The following is a 16,424-nucleotide window of genomic DNA, read 5'->3' as shown; positions in this document are numbered from 1 at the left end:
AAAACCTCAACAAAATACTAGGCAAACAAAATTCAACAGCACATTAAAGGGATCATATATCATGACCAAGTGGGATTTATCCCTGGGATACAAGGATAGTTGAATGTATGAAAATCAATCAATGTGACACAAAACATTGCTGAAAGAAATTTAAAAAGAAACAAATAAATGAAAAGACATACCATTTCATGGATTAGAAGACTTAATATTGTTAAAATATCCATACTACCCAAAGCAATCCACAGATTCAATGCAATCCCTATCAAAATCCCAAAGGCATTTTTTTTTTCACAGAAATAAACGTATCTATCTTAACAAAAAGAAAGCAAATCCAGATAATGTTAATGGGAATTCTACTAAACCGCCTAAGAACAAAACACCTATGATACGAAAACTCTTCCAGAGCATATAAACATGGAGAAAACTTCCCAGTTTGTTTTACAAGGGCAGAATGATCCTAACACCAAAGCAGGACAGGGGTGTTACTCACACATATTTTTTAAAAATCTACATGTTAAAGTATGAACACAGATGAAAAATCATAAGTAGAAATATTAGCAAGAGTAATGTCAGCATCATGGTGAAATAAGAGATTTATTGTTTTCGTCCCCCCTCAACAACAATTTGGCATCCATTCATGGACAACAGTGCCTTGTGGGAGCTGTGGGATGATGCAGCTCCATATGCTAAATGTCCCAGAAGGAGGCTCAACCACCCACACGCTGGGTAAAGGGCATATTGACTTGGTCCCAGGTATGGCTCCTGGGGTAGCCTGTAAACCAGTTCCAGCTCCTCTTGGCCACAGTCCAGGAGCCCCTGGAACACACTGTCTTAGACAATCACCCACAGATGTGAGAACCTTTGTGGAAGTCCAGGTTTCCAGAGGAAAAGTTCCAACACACCATTGGAAAAAATAATACAAATTTCAGACACATTGGAGAGGAATACTGAATTGTGAGCTTCATGACTGGGGGTCAAGAAGAAGCTGAGAGAGTGGCAGACAGGCCTCTTAGAGGGCATTAAAGGGACATGGATCCTAATAATTGTGTCTTGGACTCCATCAAGAAGCCTGCCCACAAACACTGGTTATGCCTTGCTCATGGATGACCCCAATTGACCTGTGGGTACCCTCAGTACTCAGCATGCCTCCTCTACACACACACACCCACACTTTGGTCAGCTCCCTGTGTGTGCTCCCAGTGGTGGTGGCAGGGTGAGCTTTGGAAAATGGCTAGTAAGCACGTGCAGAAAATCGCCCAAATCTGCAGGCTAGGGAAACACCACAAACTTGAGATTTAGTGCCACTTTTTGGAAAACAAAAGTGAGACTGTCATCACCTGTACTGGTGCAGCGCAAGAACAAGAGAAGGCATAAGAAAAACCTTAAGGGGCTTCCCTGGTGGCGCAGTGGTTGAAAGTCTGCCTGCCGATGCAGGGGACATGGGTTCGTGCCCCGGTCCGAGAAGATCCCACATGCCGCGGAGCGGCTGGACCAGTGAGCCATGGCCGCTGAGCCTGCGCGTCCAGAGCCTGTGCTCTGCAACAGGAGAGGCCACAACAGTGAGAGGCCCGCATACCACAAAAAAAAAAAAAAAAAAAAAAAAAAAAGAAAGAAAAAGCGTAAGACTTCTGCCACAAGAGGGAGGAAGAAGTATGGAGCAGCTATATCAATAGAAGGTCTGAGAAAGCCTCAGAATCACTACCAGGGCTCAGAGCAGGTATTTCTCTCCTGAAGGCAATTAGTAAAGACTGTAGGAGGTGACTACTGCTTCAAATGAAAAGACAGCAATGCAAAACTTCAAGGAACATGAAAAACATCAAGGAAACATGACATGACCAAAGGATCACAATAATCATCAGTAACCAATCCCAAAGATGCAAGGGAAAAACCTGTGTTAGATACAAAAAAAAGATTATAATAAAAGGAATCAAAGCATTCCACTACAAAAAGTCATCAAATCAAGACAGCAAGAGAGGCAAAAAAAGGAACAAAGGATGTACAAAACAGTCAGAAAACAATGAACAAAATGGCAATAGTAAGTCCTTACCTATAAATAATTATTTTAAACATAAAAGGATTAAATTCTCCAATCAAGAGACATAGGATGGCTGAATGGATTAAAAAAACAAGATCCAGTGATAAGTTGCCTACAAGATAATTACTTTAGCTTTAAGGACATACATATATAGAGAGTGTAGGGGTGGAAAAAGGTATTTCTAGCAAATATAACCAAAAGAAAGCAGAAGTAGCTATGCATCTATCACACAAAATAGATTTAAAGCTAAATATGGCAAAAGACACAAAGTCATTATGATGAAGGAGTCAATTCATCAAGAAGATATAACAAGTGTAAATATTTAGGCACCCAACACAGAATGCCTAAGTAATATAAAGCAAACACTAAGAGATGTAAAAGGAGAAATAAATAGCAATACAATAATAGTTGGGGCCTTTAATACTCTACTCTCAACACAGATCATCCAGACAGAAAATCAACGAGGAAAGGTTGGACTTTACTGTACTTTAGGTCAAAGGGGTCAAATAGATATATACAGATCATCCCATCCAACAGCGGGAGAACACACACATTCTTCTCAAGCACAGGAGAAACATTCTCCAGTGTAGATCGCATGATAAGTCTCAGAAAAAGTCTTAGCAAATTTAAGAAGACTGAAATCATACCAAGTAGCTTTCCTGAGCACAATGGTATGAAACTAGAAGTCAGCAATGGAAGGAAAGCTGGAAAAATCACCAATATGTGGAAATTAAAAAAACATACTCCTGAACAACCGAAGGGTCACAGAACAATTCAAAAGGGAAATAGAATATTATCTTGAGGCAAACAAAAGTGGAAACAGCATATGAAAACAAATGGGATGCACAAACAACAGTTCTAGGAGGGAAATGCATAGTGACAAATGCATACATCAAGAAAAAAATTAATGAAATTGACAACCTTTGGCTAGACTAAGGAAAAAAAAGACTCAAAATCAGAAATGAAAGAGGAGACATTACAACTGATACCACAGAAATACAAAGGATCATAAGAGATCCTATAAACAACTATACACCAACAAATTGGAACCTAGAAGAAATGGATAAATTCTGAGAAACATGCAACTACCAAGACTTTTATCAGGAAGAAACAGAAAATCTGAACAGAACAATAATGAGTAGGGTAATTGAATCACTAATGAAAAAGCTCTCCCAAAGAAAAGCCAGGACCAGATCGTTTCCCTGGTGAATTCTACCAAACATTTAAAGAAGAATTAACACCAATCCTTCTCAAACACTTCCAAAAAATTGGACAGGAGGGAACACTCCAAAAATCATCTTACAAGGCTAGCATTACCCTAATACCAAAGCCAGGTAAGGACACTACAAGAAAAAAAACTACAGGTCAATATCCCCGTTCAGTATAGATGCAAATATCCTCAACATAACCTTTGCAAACTGAACTGAGCAGCACATTAAAAAGGTCACGTTCTATGATCAAGTGGGATTTATCACTGGGATGGAAGGATAGTTTAACATATGCAAATCAAAAACTGATCCACTACATTAATAGAATGGAAGATAAAAATCATATGATCACCTTGATGAATAAAAATAATTTAATAAAATACATTCTTTCATGATAAAAATTCTTAAATTGGGTATAGAGAGAAGACACCTCAACATAATACAAGCCATATAGAGCAAGTCCACAGCTAACATCATCCACAATGATGAAAAGTTGAAAGCTTTTCCTCTAAGATCAGGAACAAGACAAGAATCCCACTTTCACCACTCCTATTCAACATAGTACTGGAAGTCCCAGCCATAGCAATCAGGCAAGAAAGAGAAATAAAAGGAAACCATATTGGAAAGGAAGAAGTCAGAATGTCTTTGCAGATGATATGATTATATATATAGAAAGTCCTAAAGACTCCACCAAAAACCTGTTATAACTAATCAAGGAATTCAGGAAAGTTGCAGGATACAAAATTAACGTAAACAGTTGTATTTTCTATACACTAACAAGACATCTGAAAAATAAAGAAAACAATCTTATTCACAATAAAATCAAAAGCAATAAAATATTTAAGAATAAACTGAACTGGGCTTCCCTGGTGGCACAGTGGTTGAGAGTCCGCCTGCCGATGCAGGGGACACGGGTTCGTGCCCTGGTCCGGGAGGATATATATATAATATATATATATTATATATATATACACACACACACACACACACACATACACAATGGAGTATTATTCAGCCATGGGGAAGAAGGAAATCCTGATGTTAACAACTAGAATGAACTAGAATTACTGAGAAGTAATAAACATTAACACTTGCATAATTTAATAAGCTAACATACTTCAGATAAAGTTGAAGACTCCATTTATTTAACCCCTGCCCAATGCCGTTTTTCACTTCTTCCTGGGAGGCAACCGCTATGATGCATTACAGAACATGTTTTTATCCACATTTTTACCATACACATGCACCCACAGACACCAGAGCCCCAAACCGCCCCTCTCACCTCACCCCACATAACCACACTGTTTATAAGGGGAAAGTAGAGGTTTTCTAAGGACAACTGCATGTCCTGCATAGGGGACCAGAGGAAGTCACCCTCACATCTATGGGGAAGACAGGCTAAGGCTCAGTTTCCCTTAACACTGTAGCGCAGGGTGAGCTTTTCAAAGAGGGACTCTGCTGTGTTGGCTTCCAGGGCCCCCCATCTTGCTAATCCAGAATTAACCATTAACATTTCAAATAAAGTGAAGACCCCCTTTATTTCAAGCCCTGCCCAATCTCATTCCCTTCACTCTTTCCCCTGATCAACCCCAATCATGATTTTCAGGGCATGTTTTTATACTTCAACTATGTAGAGACATCCACATTCACCAGGGCCCCAGGCCACCCCCACATTGTTTATTAGGGGAAGACGGATTTTGTGTTTTCCAGGGTCCCATGGAACACCTTCTCCCTCCCTCTGTGGAGATCCTGAGCTACATGTGGACCGGGCATGGGTAGCTGGAGAGACTCCTGGATACTTGTTTTAAAACTTTAAAGGTAAGAGAGTTGCACACACGAATCAACCGGGCAATTGTTCTTATTTGATCTCTTCTACCCTTGATCCTTTTCCCTTTCAGTGGACTCCGTAGTAGGGATAAAGAGAAAAATGTCATTTACTACCCTAGAAGAGCTATTTACTCTACTGTAAATACAGTGGAGGCTGGTAAAAGCGTGTTGATAATAAGACATATTAGCTTTGGTTCTCTTGGTAGCAAATAACAAAAACTAAATCAAAGTTAGATATATGAAACCCAAGGGCAGAAATACAGCCAGGCTCAGGGAAGGTCTAGGAAGCAGCTATATCATTTCCAGTAATGTGATCACCGAACTGCTTTTCAACAAAGGGCGTCTTCCTAAGCAAACATTCAGAATGTAGTCTAGAGATTCAAAATGAACTCTGCTGCTGGTTGGAATTAAAATACACACACACACACACACACACGCATGCATATATACACATCCGATACAAAGGAAAGAAAACATATATAAGTGGATGTTTTGTTATTACAACATGCATGCCAGGCATTGGTGACCATGGGAAGTCACCCCCGTTGTTTCTGAGCAAGACAGCCTACACTCATTTTTCCATTATCACTGTTGCCCAGAGTGAACTTGTCAAAGAGATACTCCACCATTCAGACTTCCAAACCCCTCCACCCCCCATCTTCTACTCATACTTAACAATTAGTATCTGCATAATTTAATGAACATGAACATTTCAGGTGAAACTGAAGACTCCCTTTATTTTAATCCCTGCGCAATCCTATTCCCTTCACTTCTTCCCCAGAGGCAACTGCAATCATGATTTTCAGGCTATGGTTCTATACTTTTACTATGCACATGCACCCACATTCACCAAGGACCCCTACCTCACCCCACCCCACCCCAGTCTACCCCCATATACCCACATTATTATAAGGGGAAGATTGATTTTGTGTTTTCCAGGGCCCCATGGAACACCTTCTCCCTCCCAGTGGAGATCCTGAGCTGCATATGGTTGGGGTATGGCTGTGTTCAGAGACTCCTGGATACCTGTTTTAAAACTTAAAAAATGAGATTTGCCCACATGAATCAACCAGAGACCTTTATTTATTTATGAACCAATAACTTTATTGGAAGAAACGGAAAAACTGGAAGAAAAAAACTTAAGTGATAAAGTCCAGGAAAAGAGTCCTGCACTTGTTGCAAAAAAAAAAAAAAAATCGAATTTCTTCTGCAAGGGCACTATTGCCATGTACATGGCAGGCACGGTGACCAGGGCTCTGGTCACCCCGTGGCTCTGGGGAAGTCCAGTCCACGCTCAGTTCTTGTCGCTGTCGCCCAGGGTGAGCTTGTCAAAGAGGGACCCTGCCAGGTCGACGTCCGGGGCCCCCATCATGCTCAGGGTGGTGACATGACCCTCCAGCTCGCTGATGAACGCCACCTGCTGGCGGAGGTAGTGAGTTGCCAGGAAGTGGCGCAGGTGGGGGTCGCTCATGTCGATGGCCAGCTGGTGCAGGTGAAGCAGGCTCTGGTTCACGAGCTTCTCCAGGAACAAGGCGCACTTCATGGCCTTGAGGCCACTCTTCCACTCGTCACTGTCTGGCTTCCTGATGTCTTGGAAGTGGAGGCGGCCCCCACGCTGGTTCTGTAGACCCATCAGGCCCTGGGCCCGCCCGCTGTGCTCGTGGGAGCGGTGCAGGAAGAACCGGGTGAAGTGCTTCAAGGCCACGTCGTCGCGGTCGAGGTAAAAGGCCAGGGCCAGGCACACGAAAGAGGCGTGGAGCTCCAGGGTGAAATGGCTGTTGACAGCGGCCTCGCAGTCGCGGTGGTAGTTCTGGCGCACCTGAGAGGGCGGCGTGGGCAGCGTGGCGAGCGAGAAAGCAAGGCCGCGGAGCCTGCGGTAGCTGCCTCGGAGCGGTCCCATGTGGTCGAAGAGGGCGGCCGCTTTGGGATGGACGGAAAGGGCGGCCCATTACCCGGGTTTGGGAGGGGGAAAGGAGGTTCCGGTTCCGTTACCGGGGGGGGGGGGGGGGGGGGGATTGGGAGGATTGATGTGCTCGGAGGGCGGGGCACGAAACCTGTGTTCCAGGTTTCATCCAGGCCTGGGTGAGGTAGGCCGACTGCGCTGAGCATCTGGCATCTATTAATCTTTAAATTTTGCAATAATATTTTTATCTTCCAAGGACTTTCTCTTGTTCTCTAATTGCTCCTTCTTATAGCACCCTGCTCTCATTTTATAAACCCACTATCTTCCTTAAAATTCTGAGAATATGAATTTATTCTGTTTCCTGTATTATATTTGCTTTTTCTGTAGAAATAGTTGTGTTTGTTCATCATGATCTTCTCTTTTACTTTCCTCAATGTCTGGCAAGCCTTTTTGTTCATTTAAACTTAGGAAGAAAGGACTCATTTGATTAGCCTCGGTAATTAGCACGGATAAGCTCTGGAGTTCGGACATCCATTTCACTTATAGTCTCCTCCTTGGAATGGGAGGGCAGAGCGTGTCAATTATTCAGTGGCCTCCTTTGCGGGAACATGGCATGGAGCTTTCAGGTAGGCTAGAGACCCTCACTGTTGCCAAAAGAAAGATGTAATTTCTCACATCAGAAGACAAATGTTTTTCCCTTCGAGGTAGCTGTGTCCTGATGTTTCCCTTCTGTGCAGGTCTACAGGTATCTTAAGCTCATTCGCTGTCTTTGGAGTGCAGTTTTGGGAGATTAAAGGTGGTCATATGGCACAGGTGCTTATGCCCAATGGAAGCAGGGGTGGGGGAGGCTCAGGGCAGGATGAAACATGTACCGTTCATAGAGTAGGTCTTTCATCTCACTGCTGACCTAGGACTCTGTACAATGCTTCAGTTTTGGTGACTGTTCCTGAAGTGTGTCTGAATGGCCTCAGTTTTCTACCGCAGATGTTTCAAATTCTCTGAATTAACTAATTTGACTGTATCTGCCATTTCCTATCTTCCAAGAATTCCTCATATATCTGGTGTGCTAATGATACCCTTTAGGGTATGTGGTGTGTGTGTGTGTATGCGCGCATGCGTGCGCGTAGATGTTTTTGGTGTGTTTAACCACTACCATGATTCAATTATCATTTTTCAAAAATTTCTAAAACTACAGAATTTTCTGAATAGGTAATATAGTCACATGGTTCAAAGCCACACTGGTCTCCTTTCTGCAGGCAACCAGTATGGTATTACTTCTTATAAATCAGGAGGAGAAAAGCAAAAGAGGAAGAAATAATACTCATGAAACAGAAGAGAAGAAACTTTTAAATATATTCTTTAGAAGCACATTCTTCTCAAGTACACATAGAATATTTACCAAGATCAATCATATTCTGGGCCATAACCAAGTCTCAATAAATTTCAAAGGATTCAAATCACACACGATTAAAAAAGAAAAAAACATGTAAAATCAAAAATCTAACCATCGCCCTTAAGGAACAAGAAAAAGAAGAGCAATAAACACCCAAATCAAGCATAAGTCAGGAACAATCAAGAAAGGAAAATTCAGTGAAATAGAAAATAAACAAAAAATAGAGAAAATAAATAAAACCAAACACAGACTCTTTAGGATTAAAGAAATTTCTAGACTGACAGATCAGGAAAAAAGAGAGAAGGCAAATTACCAATATCAAGAATGAGGGGGCTTCCCTGGTGGCGCAGTGGTTAAGAATCCGCCTGCCAGTGCAGGGGACACGGGTTCGAGCCCTGGTCTGGGAAGATCCCACATGCCAAGGAGCAACTAAGCCCGGGTGCCACAGCTACTGAAGCCCACGCACCTAGAGCCCTTGCTCTGCAACAAGAGAGGCCACCACAATGAGAAGCACGTGCACTGCAGCGAAGAGTGGCCCCTGCTTGCTTGCAACTAGAGGAAGCCCTCATGCAGCAACGAAGACCCAACGCAGCCAAAAATAGATTAAATAAATAAATAAATAAATTTAAATAAAAATTAAAAAAAAAAAAAAGAATGAGGGAGAAGACATTACTACAGATTATGGAAAGGGAACAGTATTGCTGTGATTAGTCATGGCAATGACTAGACTAGACCAGAATCATGATTAGACTATGATTCACCTCTAGCACCTGGGTATGTTATTACTCCCCCAAATTGGGGTTCTCTTAGCAAGGAAGAAGGGGGTAAAATGGTTCTTAGATCAACTATCTGCCACACAGATTGCAACTTAGAATACATTAATTCAGGCAATTACTTTCTTTTCTCACCAAGAATGTTGGTGGTAGGACAATTCAGACCAAACTGCAATGAGCACAGGATTTCTAGTATAATGGAAATGAGTAATACAACAGGTGGTGGAGTGGAAAAGGCAAAGAGAATGGCATATACTGGAACAAAGTATCTCTTTATAGTAAGTTGAAGAGACATTACAATTCTTAGTAAATAATTATTTATCTCAGTTTCGTCTAAAGTTTACCCTGGATACTTTTTCTTTTTGTTTTTTGAAGTATAGTTGATTTACAGTGTTGTGTTAGTTTCTGGATTTTAATATTTTAAAATACAAAATAGCAAAATGGAACAGTTTTAATGAAAAACTAATATAAATTCTAGATTTGTGGGGAAATTCTAGATTTGTGGGGAATTATTGTTCTTACTACTTTATCTCATTTTAGTTATTAGTATGTACCTGGATCTTTATAATGTAATCTGTCTTTCAAAGTAATAAAAATAAATCTCTATAGAATTGAAAAGTTTCACTAACTTTAAATAGAATTCTTTATCATCTCTTCTACCTCTTCAGACATTACTCTAGAATTATAATGAAACCTCATCAGTTTATTTAGCTTAAAGACAGCTCCCTTGAAAATGATCTCACCATTAAACCAAACAAGTTCAAAACTGTCCAAGAGTTCAGGTTGCCACTTCTCAGATAGTAACAGGAAATTTCAGCCAACCTCTGTATTCTTTCCCAGTTGGCCCTATTATATTGCAAGTTCTATTAGGTTTTCTTTTTCTTTTCTTCCTGCCTTGTGCTCCAACTATGTCAGCTACATGGTATGATGCTCCGGAGTACCTGATTAGGAATCAAAAGCCACGAGTTCCAACTCCAGTCAGAAATCAGGCGCATCATTGGTCTTTTTGGCACTCACAATATTGGTCTACAGATGCAAAGAATGTCACCTGCTTTGCCTGTTCTAATGCATTTTAAAACAGTAAAAATAAAAATACAGCTAAGAGTATGAACCAGCCACCAGTTTTTCCATTTCGATCATATCTGGGCTTGAATAAGCATATTGTGATGTGCCTTTACTAATGGCCTAATAAGAACTGGCATAAGAAGCCTAGAGGTAAATTGTTCCACTGTGAAACCCCAGCATAACCATCACCCATTAAATTAGGAGGGAACTGTGTTCAACGCAGAGGGAGGGGAAGGCAGGGCAGGGAGACCTGGGTCCTACTTGGGGCTGGACCAATCAATATCTTGCTGTGGGGAAATGAGCAAACAGACAACTTCTCTGAGGCTGTTATTTCCTTCTTTGTGAAATGAAGAGCTTGACCTATTTGGTTTTCCTGGACCCTATCAGTTATAACAATGACTGGAGCCTATTCCATGAGTCCTTTCTTCAATAATAGAATGGAAAGGAAAATCAGGCTTTAGTCTATTCATGATGAGCGGTGATTGGTATCAAATACTAGCTTTGGGAATGGGGTAATATTTTAACATTCAGATAGTAATGCTATGTTAAGTTATGACAGTGCAACCCTCTGAAGCATACAATTCAAGAAAAGGCGGAGCCCTCTTTGCTCTGCAGGTGGCTGTCTGTGCACTAGGGGAAGAGATGCCCTGTTTCAGCTTGATGGTACTTAAGACCTATGGCTGACAATATAGGGCTATTGCAAAGTTCTAATTTCCTTTGCCATGGATTTTACTGTACCTTGCAAGTGGCTAAACTGAATCTTTTTTTAATCAATAGTCACTTTATTTATTTATTTATTACATCTTTATTGGAGTATAATTGCTTTACAATGGTGTGTTAGTTTCTGCTGTATAACAAAGTGAATCAGCTATACGTACACATATATCCCCCCATATCGTCTCCCTCTTGTGTCTTCCTCCCACCCTCCTTATCCCACTAAACTGAATCTTATTTTTACAGTTGCTGATACTCCAACCATGAGAACCATGGTCAGAAGTCTTGCCTTGGGGGAGCTGCACCCTAACACTAGAGGAACTGTGCCCTAACGCTGGGGGAAAGGACCAGTTACCACCCCCAATATTAAATCAGCAGCCACCCACTGTAACAGAAATTGATTTACAGTAGTGGCCCCATCCAGATGGGAATCTCTGAGGAGTGTGCAGGGGTGGTGATTGGCTGCTGTATTTTATCAAATATACCATGAATTGAAAAGCACACTTTTTTTCTGTATTAAAAAAGAAAAAAACATGCTTTCAAACACATGTCATTGATTGTAAGCTGCAGCACCTCAATTTCACAGAAGTTAAAATGTGAATAAATGATTAGAGAATTGATGAAATATGGTAAAACATATTGGGTTTTGTCATCCACTTGCCTTAGTATATTTATCAAAGTAGCTACTTTTTAAAATTATTCATAATTGTTTAAACTTTTTGGTAATTTATTTGTGGCCCTAATGGTCCACAGTATTATGCATAAATATGGAAAACATTAATTTAAAAAAACTGGCATTTTCTGTTGGATATTGTATCATTTTACAACACTTCAGCCTCATCCTAGGATGGGTGGTTTCTGACTTTTTTCTTCTTTCTTTTACTTCTTTGGAGAGAGAGGTTTAATGTATTAGGCTAAGGAATATAATTCCTTGGGTAACAGGTAAAACCCTGTTCTCTGAATTCATAGCTAACCTCCTCCTAGCATGCCATGGGAGGCATGTGACACCATCTTTCAGATGAAATAACAGGTGCGTTAAACATTTACCAAGCAAAGTTGCTGATTTAGGGTTCTACTCAAATCCCAGTTTGAATGTGAAAGTTCCATTCTCATCAATTCCACTGACTGAACGCCACTCATTATTGGATAGCATGAGCCGTTTCTAACAGTGACTACTACCTAGCAAGCAATCAGGCACTCCAAAGCAGTGGCATGGTGGCTGACGGGGCCACTAGGATCACCACTGCACATGCTAGGTTGGTTGGTCACACTTTCATAAATTCAAAGTTACTGTTTAGACCCTAAGACCCTGAACTACTAAGGGGAGCTCTAAGAAAGCCACATGTAGGGTACTTGCAAGAGGAGAACACTAACAACCATTCCCCAAGTGGACATCTGCTTAAGCAGTGGAATGGCCGATGTGCCCCACTCCTGCCCCCTGTGCCCACAGGGTGGATATGAGGAAAAGCAAAGTGGGGAACAGGGTCAGCAATAGAGCAGACTACTTCCAAGGATTAAAATGAGGGTGTAAGTACTTCCCATAAGTTAGGTGGATACTGTGCAAAACTTGAGCTATGTTGCTGCTACTCTGCCCCAGAGGGCTGTTTGCCAGGCAGACGGCCTCAACAACGAGGAAGTGAGGTGTGCATACCAGGATAGGAGCCAGCTGGGGAAGGGTGCAAAAGAGGCCAGTGCAGAGTCATGAGTCCTATACTTGGAACTGTGTTGTGGGGAGGCTTCTTCTAGGAGCCCTTGAAGAACACTGTGCATCTCCCACCCAACTTATAATTAGGCCCACCAAAGAATTAGTGACAGCCAAGAGGGGGTGACAGCAATACCAGTTAAGTTAGAGACATCTGTCCCCTTTCCCCTTCCTTCTCCCAGGTCCTCAAAATACCAGAGGAGAGAGAAATGGGAAGGGGCAAGGGTTAAAGAGTAGATCATGACCGTTTCCTTCCTCCACGATCTTCAGGTCAAGGTCTAGCAGAAGCTGAAGGAGCAGAGGAGGAAAAGGTGAGCGCCTAAAGCGAATCCAACACTCAACTTTCAAGTGGAAGAATGGATAGGAATTTTTATGTCCCAAAGTGCCTAGAAAGGTAAGAAATTTGCCTGTCTTCAAGGAATAAGAGTCTACACTGTCAAACTAGAGTGGTCATGCAAGGCAGGGTCTTTTCAGACACCTGATTCATCACTTATGTGACCTTAAACTCTGGTGTGATATTCCCATGGAACCCTTGAATTTCTACCAGCTCTATTAGGAGAACTCCTTCTGGGCAAACTAATTCTAATGAGTATTGATGAGCTCTGAAATTCCACATGTGTCTTGAGGGTAATCAGGGGGTAAATAGCAGCATATTTGGAGGTTAAACAGGGCATCACTAACTGGACATTGCTGCCTAAGATACGCAGAGTTATATTAAATCTATGGTACAGATGATTCTACAAATGACAAAAAAAATGGACCCCTCAGCCCCACCAGTACCCAGTCTCTGAGGGGAAGTCTGTAAAAAGATTAACTGGCATTAAGACAGGAAACGTGCTGAGGTAACTTCAGGTCAAGGTTAACAGACTGCTGGCATGGGCAGGAGAGACCCACACTGGAGCAAGTCCACTGCTTTGTTAATATGCAGGCTGAAACCCTCCAAATTAAGTTACTACCATAACCTGAAAAGAATAACTGAAACTACATAGGATTTATAATCTACAAAAGGGCCCAACTGCCAGAGAATAAAATTCACCACGAATTTAAAAACAACATCGACAATATAATCAATAAAAACTTACCTTAAATGATCATATAATGGACAACATGCTGTCAGACCTTCCCGATCTTTCTGGTAGCTCAGAATACCAATTCCACAAAATAACAGACTTTGGTCCTGTTTAACTTACTCTCAAGAGATCCCAAAGGAAACAGTGACAGGGCTTCCCTGGTGGCGCAGTGGTTGAGAGTCCGCCTGCCGATGCAGGGGACGCGGGTTCGTGCCCCGGTCCGGGAAGATCCCACATGCCGCGGAGCAGCTGGGCCCGTGAGCCATGGCCGCTGAGCCTGTGCGTCCGGAGTCTGTGCTCCGCAACGGGAGAGGCCACAACAGTGAGAGGCCCGCGTATCGCACAAAAAAAAAAAAAAAAAAAAAAAGAAAAGAAACAGTGACAAAGCCCATGGGAGCCCCAGGAAATACCCCTTGTGGCTAAAAGGGAACTTCATATTTGGCTCCTCCAAGAGGGTCTGGGATGGGTCCAGGGAAGGTGTGGAAATATTTGGACGGAAATGCATAGAGTATGACTGGGCGACAGCCACACTGATGCCCCCTGTTTGGCCCCTATATGTCTATGCCCAGACTCGATTCTCTACCTTCCTAAATTCCCTCAGCTCTCAAAGGGCAAAGCTCTGAATCAGTAGCTCAAGGGCCATCAGTGGATCATGAGAAGCTAAGTGAAATAGGAGTTCCCCTAACAATGTCAAAGAATCCAAGTTTCTGCCTGCAGGTGTGACGAGTAATCTCCAGGGAACTAGTGACCAACTGTTAAATACCTCAGACACTGAGCACTTCTTGTTAATCACCATCTTCACCCAAAAATGTCTACATGCTACGTACGTCCTGCCGTGGGCTCTGAATTCAGAGATCCCCTATGTAGCTTTTGTAGCATATCCTAGTATGAAGGGGCACTGCATATCTCTCTCTTCAATTTCTCTTTTAATAATTTCCACACAAGACAAATTTAAGGCAACACTTTGGAATGAGAGGTATTATCCAAAAAGGAATAGCTGGACTTAGACTAAAATCCTTGGACCCAGTTTCTAAATTGCAGACACAGCTTGGGGGAGGAGTGGAGCATGGAGTGCACAGGGCATGGGACAGCCCCAGGCAGGACAATCGTCCGCACCCCCACAAATACTACCCGCTGCAAAGCTTTTTGAGTATTCCAACTAAGCAGTTTTAGTTAAACCATTTGCTTTACAATCTAACAAAATGTAATCGGCTGATCACCTACATTAGAATCCCCAGGACTGCTCATTAAAGCAGATTCCCTGGTCCTATGGAGACCTGTGGACCCTGGACTGTGCATTCTTAAAATAATTTTTTTTCTTATTTTGGAGTAATTTTAGATTTACAGCAAAATCGCAAAGATAGTACAGAGCATCCCTCTGTACCCCTCACCCAGTATCCCCTCATGTTAGCATCTTACATTAGGATGGCACATTTGTTATAATTAATTAACTAATATTGGTCCATTATTATTAACAATGGATTTGGATTTCACTGGTTTTCCCACTAATGACCTTTTTGTTCCAGAATCCAATCCACATTGCACTTAATCGTCATATATCTTTAGTCTCATCTGTTCTGTGACAGTTTCTCAGTCTTTTCTTCTTTTTCATGACCTTGACAGTTTTGAGGGGTCAGTATTTTGTAGAATATATCTCAATTTGGATGTCTTTGGTAATTTTCTCATAATTCCATTGGGGTTATTGCTTTGGGGGGAAAATATCACAGAGGTGAAGTCCCTTCTCATAACATGCTATACATGACTTATCACTGGTTATGCTAACTTTGATCACCCTGTCAAGGTAGTGGTTTGCCAGCTTTCTCCACTGGCAAAGTAAGTGGAGAAGTAAGGTATTTCCCTCCACTTTCCGTACTCTAATCTTTGGAAGCAGATCATTAAGACCAAGCAACCCTCAAGAGAGGCAGAGAATTAAGCTCCGCCTCCTGGAGAGGGGGGTATTTACATACACAGTTTGGAATTCTTGTGTACTGTAGATTTGTCTCTCTCACCTATTTATTCATTTATTTATATCATTATGGACTCAAGCATTTATTACATGCTTTAGGTTATAATCCAATACTACATCACTTATTTTGTTATTCAAATAGTTCTGCCTTTGGCCGTTGAGAACTCCTTCAGATTGGCTCCTGTGCCTCTTGGACATGCTCTCATTTGCTCTTTGAGTACTTCCTTACTTTCTGTTACTACAGTACACTTCAGCTCATCTTGTATTCTCCCTGCTCCAGCCCTCGAATCAGCCATTTCCCCCAAAGAGTCCTGATTTCTTTTGCTGTGGTATAGTATGAGAGACCCAGATCTGGGCATTGAGGGGGACTGTGCAGTTTCGAGAAGCAACCAAGCCGATTCTTAATGCACTCTTCAAGTTTGAGGACAGCCATTTTGGAAAGTCAAGCACAAATAAACTAGAAATAATTTGTCAAGAAAAGTTCTGAAATAGTTGTTTTAAAGAATTACTACTATTTGGTTCATGTTAGTTCAAGATTAAAACTTCCAAAATGCAAAGTACCCTGGGGGACCTATAGAGAGGAAAAGAGAGAAAACAATGGTAGAGATCGAATAATGATTCTGAAATAAAGTGATTATAATTCAGCACCTAAAAATTAGAATAAAATATATTTATGAAAGGCGTTCTCTGTGCCAGGCACTAAGCTAAGCGCACAGCTCCAAACATAATGCTGAGGGTGTAATTTCTCCTTTTTTAAAGGTACAGAAA

General features: G+C 41.7%; 1 protein-coding gene and 1 pseudogene across 3 annotated transcripts in view; both read right to left on the bottom strand.

The window, feature by feature from the left end:
- PRRG1 (proline rich and Gla domain 1) overlaps positions 1 to 16,424 on the bottom strand; it is a 129,566-nt gene that overhangs the window by 20,282 nt on the left and 92,860 nt on the right. The gene's annotated exons all lie outside the window — the stretch shown is intronic.
- On the bottom strand, positions 5,964 to 7,082 carry LOC117310440 (ferritin heavy chain pseudogene; annotated as a pseudogene).

This window comes from Tursiops truncatus, chromosome X, assembly GCF_011762595.2.
Source record: "Tursiops truncatus isolate mTurTru1 chromosome X, mTurTru1.mat.Y, whole genome shotgun sequence".
NCBI classification, from domain to species: Eukaryota; Metazoa; Chordata; class Mammalia; order Artiodactyla; family Delphinidae; genus Tursiops; species Tursiops truncatus.
Note: the sequence above shows the minus strand (reverse complement) of the source record. Positions and strands in the feature narration are given on the sequence as shown.